We start from the raw sequence: 10,125 nt of genomic DNA, 5'->3' as shown, positions 1-10,125 counted from the left end.
AACCTCAAGACTAAAAAGGTCAATCAAATAAGAAAGTTGACATAGGGAAGCTAACAGAAACTGGAGGTTGAGCTCTAAGTACACTGCTGCCAGCTCCTCACTTTACATGTCAAAGGAGACACATGGAATAGTAGCTCACCTGAGTCAGGCCAAGACCTTCATACAGGATCTGCAAAGTCAGACTAAACAATGCAGCATGGATTCCTGTGGAGCTCAGTGTACATCGAATTTCTATTAGAAGCCAGCATGGTTTCTGTCTGCATGTCCTTGCTCAAACATTGGCATCCTCTGATTTACAATTAGGCATAAGCTAAGGTTTTGACTTTTTCAACCATGCCATTAAAAATGTTGATGATTAAACTGTATCTATACTTAAAATTGTTCTTAATTTGGATAGAGTGGTGAGAGTTTAAAAAAACTGTCTGGTTTTTATTGCTTATAAGAAAATAAGAAGTGTGGTGGAGAATCTGGTAAGAAATGACCATCTTGTTTGGAGGCTGAATTTAAAAACATTCTCTTTTGAAGATTCAAGGATAACAGGTAAAGCGGATGCTTTTTGAGGGAGCGCCGGATATAGTGAATGCGGGGTCCGGGGAGACCAGATATAGTGAATGCAGGGTCCGGGGAGACCAGATATACTGAATGCAGGGTCCGGGGAGAGCAGATATAGTAAATGCAGGGTCCGGGGAGACCAGATATAGTGAATGCAGGGTCCGGGGAGACCAGATATAGTGAGTGCAGGGTCCGGGGAGAGCAGATATAGTGAATGCAGGGTCCGGGGAGACCAGATATAGTAAATGCGGGGTCCAGGGTGACCAGATATAGTGAATGCAGGGTCCGGGGAGACCGGATATAGTGAATGCAGGGTCAATGGAGACCAGATATAGTGAATGCAGGGTCCGGGGAGACCAGATATAGTGAATGCGGTGTCAAGGGAGACCAGATATAGTGAATGCAGGGTCCGGGGAGATCAGATATAGTGAATTCAGGGTCTGGGGAGACCGGATATAGTGAATGCTGGGTCCGGGGAGACCAGATATAGTGAATGGGGGGTCCAGGGAGACCATATATAGTGAATGCAGGGTCCGGGGAGACCGGATATAGTGAATGCAGGGTCAATGGAGACCAGATATAGTGAATGCATGGTCCGGGAAGGCCAGATAAAGTGAATGCGGCATCAAGGGAGACCAGATATAGTGAATGCAGGGTCCGGGGAGACCAGATATAGTGAATGCGGCGTCAAGGGAGACCAGATATAGTGAATGCAGGGTCCAGGGAGACCGGATATAGTGAATGCAGGGTCCGGGGAGAGCGGATAGAGTGGATACAGGGTCGGGGGAGACTAGATATAGTGAATGCAGGGTCCGGGGAGATCAGATATAGTGAATGCAGGGTCTGGGGAGACCAGATATAGTGAATGCAGAGTCCTGGGAGACCAGATATAGTGAATGCAGGGTCCAGGGAGACCAGATATAGTGAATGCAGGGTCCGGGGAGAGCGGATATAGTGAATGCAGGGTCCAGGGAGACCATATATAGTGAATGCAGGGTCTGGGGAGACCAGATATAGTGAATGCAGGGTGCGGGGAGACCGGATATAGTGAATGCAGGGTCCGGGGGGACCAGATATAGTGAATGCAGGGTCCGGGGAGACCAGATATAGTGAATGCAGGGTGCGGGGAGACCGGATATAGTGAATGCAGGGTCCGGGGGGACCAGATATAGTGAATGCAGGGTCCGGGGAGAGCGAATATAAAGTATGCAGGGTCCGGGGAGAGCAGATATAGTGAATACAGGGTCCGGGGAAACCAGATATAGTGAATACAGGGTCCAGGGTTTAGGAACACTTTAAGCTTTGGCAATAAAACCTGTAAACTGATTTCTATGTAGAAGTACACAAGATTCTAAGTGAACCAGCTTTAGTAAATAAACCTGACTGTGCAAATCCAAGTATACTATGTCCACAGCCATACCTTTGCCTTTGTCCAAGGTTTTAGTCACCTCCACATAAAAAGAAATCAAATTTGTTTGGCAACTTCTGTCTTTCATGAATCCATGCTGTCTGTAGATTATAATATTTTTTTTTCTAGCAAGAACTCATCTATGTGGTCCGTCAAATTCCAATTTATCTTCCCGACTATAGAAGTTAAATTAACAGGTCTGCAGTTAACTTGGTAAATACTTTTATCATTATATATATATACATATATATATATATATATATATATATATTCGCTGCATGTATAAAATGTATAATTTATGACAAATGTGTGCTAGAAGAAATACTGTATTTTCTGTAGCCCAAAGCAACCTATTAGCATCTAATTGAAATTTCTGCAGGAAGATATGAAAATGATTGATTGTGAAAGTAAATATGCAATGGTCTGCCAAAAGATTTTTGGACTGAATAGGGAAGGATTAAAACTGTCAGTTTTTTTCCATCTGTGTCCTTGTTAAAGGGATTGGCCTCCCTGTTTGCCTTGGTGACTACTGACTCAAGGATTGGAAGCAAGGGAAAAATCTGAGTATTATTGGAAAACAAATAAAGGGGAATCTACTACTTGTTCAGGACAATTCGATAGGATTTTACAGAGATTTCTTCTCACCCCCTGCTGTGATTACAAGACAAAAAGTTAAAGCGGAGTTCCAGTTGAAAAAAATAAAAAGTCAGCAGCTACAAAACTGCAGCTGCTGACTTTTAAAATACAGCCACTTACCTGTCCCTCGGTCCAGCGGTGTCCTCACCACCGCTGGTTTCACCAGCTGTCTTCTCTCCCCAGAGCCGGCATCTTCAGAGAGGGCACCCAGCTATGACAGCTTGAGGTTTCACATCCTAATGCCCACTGCACATGTGCGAGAAGCGCTGCGCTTAGTAAATGGCCCCTTTGTCTTCTGGGACCTGTCACATGTCCAAAAGGACTACAGGGATGGAGGGGGGGGGGGGACAACTTCCACTTACAATTGCCTTAGGTGATCACACCAGAAGTGGGAGCAGGTACCTGTCAAATATGGGTACCCCCCACCCCGGCTCCCCAAAGGTGCCAATCCTTAAGGAGGAGCGGGGACAGAGCTTTAAAGCGGAACTTCCCATTTTGGGTGGAGCTCTGCTTTAAGGAAATTCTCAAAAACAATTGGACAGACAGAGGTTGTAACTCTTCCCTAGTGTTCAGGTTCATTAAGTCACATATCGTAGGTTGAGTTTGAGTTTCACACAAGCAATGCAGTATTAAAATACATGAATAAATAGACCACTACTTTCAAAGCAGGTCTATGGACTGTTACCCCAACTTGATCCACCCATGGCCCTCCATACCACATACCCATACCTCCCATACTTCCTCCCCTTCCCTTTCTTCTTTGACTCTTCTGACTCTCCTACCTCTTCACTGATTTCCGTTTCAGACAGGACTGTGCTGTCAGACAACTTCCATGCTGGTACAACCACCAGGATTGGTTCAAAGTTTATTGTATAGCACTAGGTGAAACCATCTGTAACATTGCGATGTACAAGATTGTCGATTGTGACTGCATTTCTGTTTAAAACTAAAGGCAAAACTTTGGTTTTAGTTTTGGATAGAGTGCAGAGGGATTAGAACCCCTGTCAGGTTTTATTGCTGTCTGTGCCCCCATTACAGAGATTCCCCTTCTCTATTTGTCATGTTTACCATTATCACTGAAAGTGAAAGTAAACGAAAATCCCAAATTTTGGTTTACCCTCAGTAAGGTAATAGAGGGGAAATCTTCCAATGGTGACACTAGTTCTGGTGACCTGGGGGTCCCCAAGGGATCCCCCCAAATTTGTGAGGATTTATTCTCCCTTCTTGTTTTGGCTATGGGACAGAAAGTAAAGGGAAATCTCCCCAATGGGACACAGATGGCAAAAAATAAACTGACAGGGGTATGACTCTCCCTTACTCTATCCAAAATAAAAAAAGTTTTGCCTATAGTTCTACTTTAATTTCTGCTACTTATGAACAAATTAAAAACGAAAATCAAAACAAAAATGGATGAGCGATACAAAACAAAGGGTGCATGTCTTGCAAAGAACAGCAGCTACAATGATATTCGTGTATATATACACTGCTCAAAAAAATTAAAGGAAGACTTTGACAACACATCAGATCTCAATGGGGAAAAATCTCTTGCTGGATATCTATACTGATATGGACGGGGTAATGTGTTAGGAACATAAGGATGCCGTACGTAAGAAAATGAAAATGATCGACCTACAGAGGACTGAATTCAAAGACACCTCGAAAATCAAAGTGAAAAAATAATGCAGCAGGCGAGTCCATTTTGCTGAAATTTCATTGCTGCTACTCAAAATGGTCCTCAGTAGTTTATATGGCCCCCACGTGCTTGTATGAATGCCTGACAATGTCGGGGGAAGCTCCTAATGAGACAACGGATGGTGTCCTGGGGTATTTACTCCCAAATTGGACCAGGGCATTACTGAGCTCCTGGACAGCCTAAGGTTACCAACCTGGCAACGTCGGATGGACCAAAACATGATATCCCAGAGGTGTTCTATTGGATTTAGGTCAGGTGAGCATTCAATGGTATCAATTCCTTCATCCTCCAGGAATTGCCTACATACTCTCGCCACATGAGACCGGGCATTGTCGTGCACCAGCAGAAACCCAGGACCCACTGGACCAGCGTAGGGTCTGACAATGGGTCCAAGGATTTCATCCCGATACCTATTGGCAGTCAGGGTGCCATTGTCTAGCCTGTAGAGGTCTGTGCGTCCCTCCATGGATATGCCTCCCCAGTCCATCACTGACCCACCACCAAAACGGTCATGCTGAACGATGTTACAGGCAGCATAACATTCTCCACGTCTTCTCCAGACCCTTTCATGTCTGTCACATGTGCTCAGGGTGAACCTGCTCTCATCTGTGAAAAGCACAGGGTGCCAGTGGTGGACCTGCCAATTCTGGTGTTCAATGGCAAATGCCAATCGAGCCCTATGGTGCCGGGCAGTGAGCACAAGACCCACTATAGGACGTCGGGCCCTCAGGCCACCCTTATGAAGTCTGTTTCTGATTGTTTGGTCAGAGACATTCACACCAGTGGCCTGCTGGAGGTCACTTTGTAGGGCTCTGGCAGGGCTCATCCTGTTCCTCCTTGCACAAAGGAGCAGATACCGCTCCTGCAGATGGGTTAAGGACCTTCTACAGCCCTATCCAGCTCTGCTAGAGTAACTGCCTGTCTCCTGGAATCTCCTCCTAGAATAGTAGAAATAGAAAGTATAAAATTACATAAAAAAAAAGCACAATGCTACAAAATCCCATCAAAAGCGCACTTAACTCACATCCACAGCGGAAAGCACTTGCACTGCAGAATTGCACCTGAAATTGCACTACTTTTGAACCAGACCAACACATTTTTTTTTGTCATGCAATTCTGAGCCTTGTCCACTAGCTGGTGCAGTTTCCCTACTTATGTTTAGAAAATGTTTAATTTTTTTGTATCAGAATGTATAACTGGCAGCCATCGCATTGTACTTGTAGGTGCTAATTATTATTATTATAATACAGTATTTATATAGCTCCAAAAGGCTTGCTCAGCTCTGTACAATATAGTGGGGGACAGTACATGAGACAATACAGTAACAAAACAATACACGAGGGGTTCGAGGGCCCTGCTCCTTGGAGCTTACAATCTAGGAGGGAGGGGATAGTGGTACAGGAGGAAGTGGCTGTGGGGGATGGAGTGGTAGGAGGAGTGGAGGAGATCGGCTGTTAGGTGAGGGCGGGGTAGGCTTCCCTGAAGAGATGGGTTTTCAGGGTGCGCCTAAAGGTGAGGAGGGTAGGTGACAGTCTGATGGATTGGGGTAGTGAGTTCCAGAGGATGGGGGAAGTCCTGGAGAAGTCCTGCAGTCAGGCGTGGGAGGTGGAGACCAGGGAGCTAGAAAGTAGGAGGTCTACTGAAGAGCGAAGATTACGGGTTGGGTGGTATTTGGGTATCAGGTCGGTGAGGTAGTTTGGGGCTTTGTATGTCTGTGTTAGTAGTTTGAATTTAATGTGTTGGGCAATCGGGAGCCAGTGGAGGGAATGACAGGGTGGCAGAAAAGGAGCGGTTGGTAAAGAGGATGAGTCTGGCCGCTGAGTTCAGGATAGACTGAAGCGGGGATAGCCTGTGTTGGGATAGGCCAGCGAGAAGGGAGTTGCAGTAGTCCAGACGTGAGATAATAAGGGAGTGAACGAGTTGTTTAGTAGTGTCTGGGGTTAGGAACAAACGTATTTTGGAGATGTTGCGGAGGTGGAGCCTACATGAGTTTGCCAACGATTGGACATGGAGTTGGAAGGACAGGTTTGAGTCTAGAGTGACACCTAGGACTTTGGCTTGTGGGGTAGGACTGATGGTGGCGTTGTTGGTCGTGATGGAGAGGATGGGGGGGGGGCACGGGCAGGGGGGAAAATTAGAAGCTCGGTTTTGGAAAGGTTCTTTTTGGGGAAATGGAGTGACATCCAATCTGATAAGTAGGTTCAGTAGGTGGGTGATACGGGCAGAGACTGAAGGGGTGAGGTGAGGGGTGGAGAGGTAAATTTGCGTGTCATCGGCATAGAGGTGATAGTTGAAGCAGTGGGAGTGTATCAGTTTGCCGAGGGAGGAGGTGTAGATGGAGAAGAGAAGGGGCCCGGGGACAGAGCCTTGGGGGACCTCAACAGAAAGGGGAAGAGAGGGGGAGGTAGTAGCGTTATAGGTAATGCTGAAGGAGCGTTGGGATAGATAGGAGGAGAGCCAGGAGAGAGCAGAGTCTCTGATGCCAAGTGAGTGTAGTTTATTAAGGAGGAGGGGGTGGTCAACTGTGTCGAAGGCCGCGGAAAGGTTGAGGAGCAGGAGGACTGAGTAGTGGCCATTAGCTTTGGCGGTTAGCAGGTCGTTAGTGATTTTGAGTAGGGTGGTTTCGGTGGAGTGTAGGGGACAGAAGCCAGACTGTAGTGGATCGAGGAGGTTGTTGTCAGTGAGGTGGGAGTTTAGGCGATTGTAGACTAAGCGCTCAAGGATCTTGGATGTAAATGGCAGCAGGGAGATGGGTCTAAGGTTGTTCAGGTCGGTGGGGTCCAGGGAGGGTTTTATGAGTATGGGGGTGATGTGCGCATGCTTTAGGGGGGAGGGGAATGCGCCAGTAGAGAGGGAGAGATTGAAGATGTGGGTGAGGGAGTGTAGGATGGAGGAGGAGGGTGACCGGAGAAGTTGTGTGGGGACAGGGTCAAGGGGGCAAGTGGTGAGGCGGGCTTCTGAGAAAACCTTAGTGACCTCCTCAGTGGTAGCAAGGCTGCAGGAGCAGAGTGTTGGGGAGGTTATAGTGTGCGGGATGTTAGTTGTGGTGGGGGGGGGCGGTTGCGAGGTCAGAGGAGGGGAGAGTTGATGGGGTTATAGTGGGAGGGAGGCTAGGTGGGGAGGTAGACTGAGCATTGGCGATGTCCTTACGGATTGGGTTGATCTTGTTTTGGAAGTGATTGTCAATCTCGTGGGCGGTGAATGAGGTACTGGGTGGGGGTGGGGGGAGAGAGTAGGGAGTTGAAAGTGGAGAAGAGCCGGCGAGGACAGGTGGAGAGGGTGTTGATGAGGGTTACAAAGTAGGCTTGTTTGGCTGCGTGGAGGGAGGAGGTGTAGGTGAGGAAGGCAGATTTGTAGAGGGAGAACACTTGAGGGGATCTGGTTTTGCGCCATAATCGCTCCAACGCGCGGCTGCGTTGTTTAAGATTTTTAGTGTGGTCGTTCTGCCAGGGTTAAAGCGGTCGGGGTCTAATGTTGCGTGTGGTTAGGGTTGCTAAGGAGTATAAGGCAGCCGACAGTAAGTCGTTATACGCAGTATTGGCCAGGTCAGGGCATGACAGTGGAAGGATACTGTCGTACAGACTGTCAGCTGCAGAGTGGAGAGGGGCCGGGTTCAGGTTGCGGAGGTTACGGCTGGTGATGGTTGATGTTTGGGGGGGAGGCGTTATAGGACGGGGAGGAGGTTGTGGTCAGAGAGAGGGAAAGGGGTGTTTGTGAGCTTGTGGAGGGTGCAGAGATGAGAGAAAGCGAGGTCCAGGGTGTTCCCGTCGGTGTGGGTGGAGGACTGTGTGCACTGTGTGAGTGCAAAAGAAGAAGTTAAGTGGAGGAGTTGTTATGTAGCCGGGTTGTTGACGTTGATAGGGATATTGAAGTCACCAAGGATGATGGTGGGTAGCTCAGAGGAGAGGAAGAAGGGTAGCCAGGCGGAAAAGTTGTCGAGGAAGCGGGATACGGGTCTAGGAGGCTGATAGATTACTGCAATCCTCAGAGGGGTGGGAGAGAAGAGCCAAATGCAGTGGGCCTCAAATGAGAAGAAGGATAGAGAGGGGGGGTTTGGGAGGACCTGGAAGGTGCTCAGCGGTGACAAGAGCATGCCGACCTCACCACCTCTACGACCGTTTGGTCTGGGTGAATGGGACCAGACGAGACCTCCATAGGAGAACAACAAACTGAAATCTTTTAGGTGGAGCGAAGTAAAAATAAAAAACTAAAATAATACGGTTGCATAAGTGTGTACACCCTTACTCAACGCCAAGCCTTAGATATTTGAATATCCCAGTTGCCTCTTCATTGAGGTTAAGAAAGCTTAGGGCCATAAGTGGCTGATATCCACCTTGTACTCTCAATTGTTTCGTACCAAATTTATCAAATCTCCACAGGTGAGTAAAGACAGGTGACAAACTCTAATGCCAATTTTGACTTTGAGGATTGGGAGGATGTTTGCAGTTCCCACTTGTCAATACCTGTGTCCAGGGGCGGACTGACAACTCATGGGGCCCCCGGGCAATAGGGGATCATGGGGCCCCTGCAGGGGCGGACTGACCATTTGGAAACTTGGGCACTGCCCGAGGGCCCGGGGTCAGTAGGGGGCCCCATGAGATGCCCCTGGTACCTTTTTCATAGGCTTTTTTGAGTTTGGGCAATGACACAGGGGCCCCATGTTCCCCTATTGCCTGGGGGCCCCATGAGTTGTCAGTCCGCCCCTAGGCCCCTGTGTCCTCGCCCATGCTCAAACGATACCCAAAAAAGCCTATGACAGGTACCAGGGGCATCTCATGGGGTCCCCTAATGACCCCGGGCCCTTGGGCAGTGCCCGAGTTTCCAAATGGTCAGTCCGCCCCTGCCTGTGTCTGGTAAAAGTAAGTTCTTCCAACTGTACGTTATTCACAAGCAGGGGCGGACTGACCATTTGGAAATTCGGGCACTGCCCGAGGGCCCGGGGTCAGTAGGGGGCCCCATGATATGCCCCTGGTACCTTTTTCATAGGCTTTTTTGAGTTTGGGCAAGGACACAGGGGCCCCATGATCCCCTATTTCCCGGGAGCCCCATGAGTTGTCAGTCCGCCCCTGTTCACAAGTATATCTAACATTGACCCCCTGCAAAAATGGTTCAGCTATCCAATATAAACTGTCTGCACCAACCTCCAGCAGTCTTGGTACATATGGTGCTGTCCTGTATGCTGTAACTTTTGGCCTCAGGTGACAGGCATGCTATCTATCCTAATTTCTTTGCCTATAGCTACCTTCCATTCTAGATATTTTCCTGTTTGGTATTCTATTTGAGGAACTGTGCCCCCATTATACAGTATCTCACAGAAGTGAGTCCACCCCTCACATTTTTGTAAATATATTATATCTTTTCATGTGACAACACTGAAGAAATGACAGTTTGCTACAATGTGACGTAGTCAGTGTACAGCTTGTATAACATGGAAAGTTGCTGTCCCCTCAAAATAACTCAACACACCGCCATTAATGTCTAAACCGCTGGCAACAAAGGTGAGTGATTTCTAAAATAGTTCTTGCATTACTTTCTCTGCAGTTTTGATGCGATTTCACATACATAGAATATAATGGAAATCGCACTGTAAATTGCAAAAAAATCATTGACAATCTTCACAAACAGCAATAAATTCTTCAGAAATTGCACCTGAAATAGTGCTGAAATTGGGTTTTTTTTCCCAACAAAAGTGAAGTTATTGTTTGAGGCTCCCTTACATGACCAGTCAGGGGGCAGTAAAAACGGTCAGTTGGTCTTCCCTCCCCCTCGACTGCCCGCCTACAAGCAGAAATGTTGCTGTTCAGAGCAGTACATATTGCTGTGGCCATTGTAAGGA

The sequence above is a fragment of the Staurois parvus genome, unplaced genomic scaffold (genome assembly GCF_062004578.1).
Source record: "Staurois parvus isolate SC_StPar_1 unplaced genomic scaffold, SC_StPar_1.0 ptg001066l, whole genome shotgun sequence".
Classification (NCBI taxonomy): domain Eukaryota; kingdom Metazoa; phylum Chordata; class Amphibia; order Anura; family Ranidae; genus Staurois; species Staurois parvus.
Note: the sequence above shows the minus strand (reverse complement) of the source record.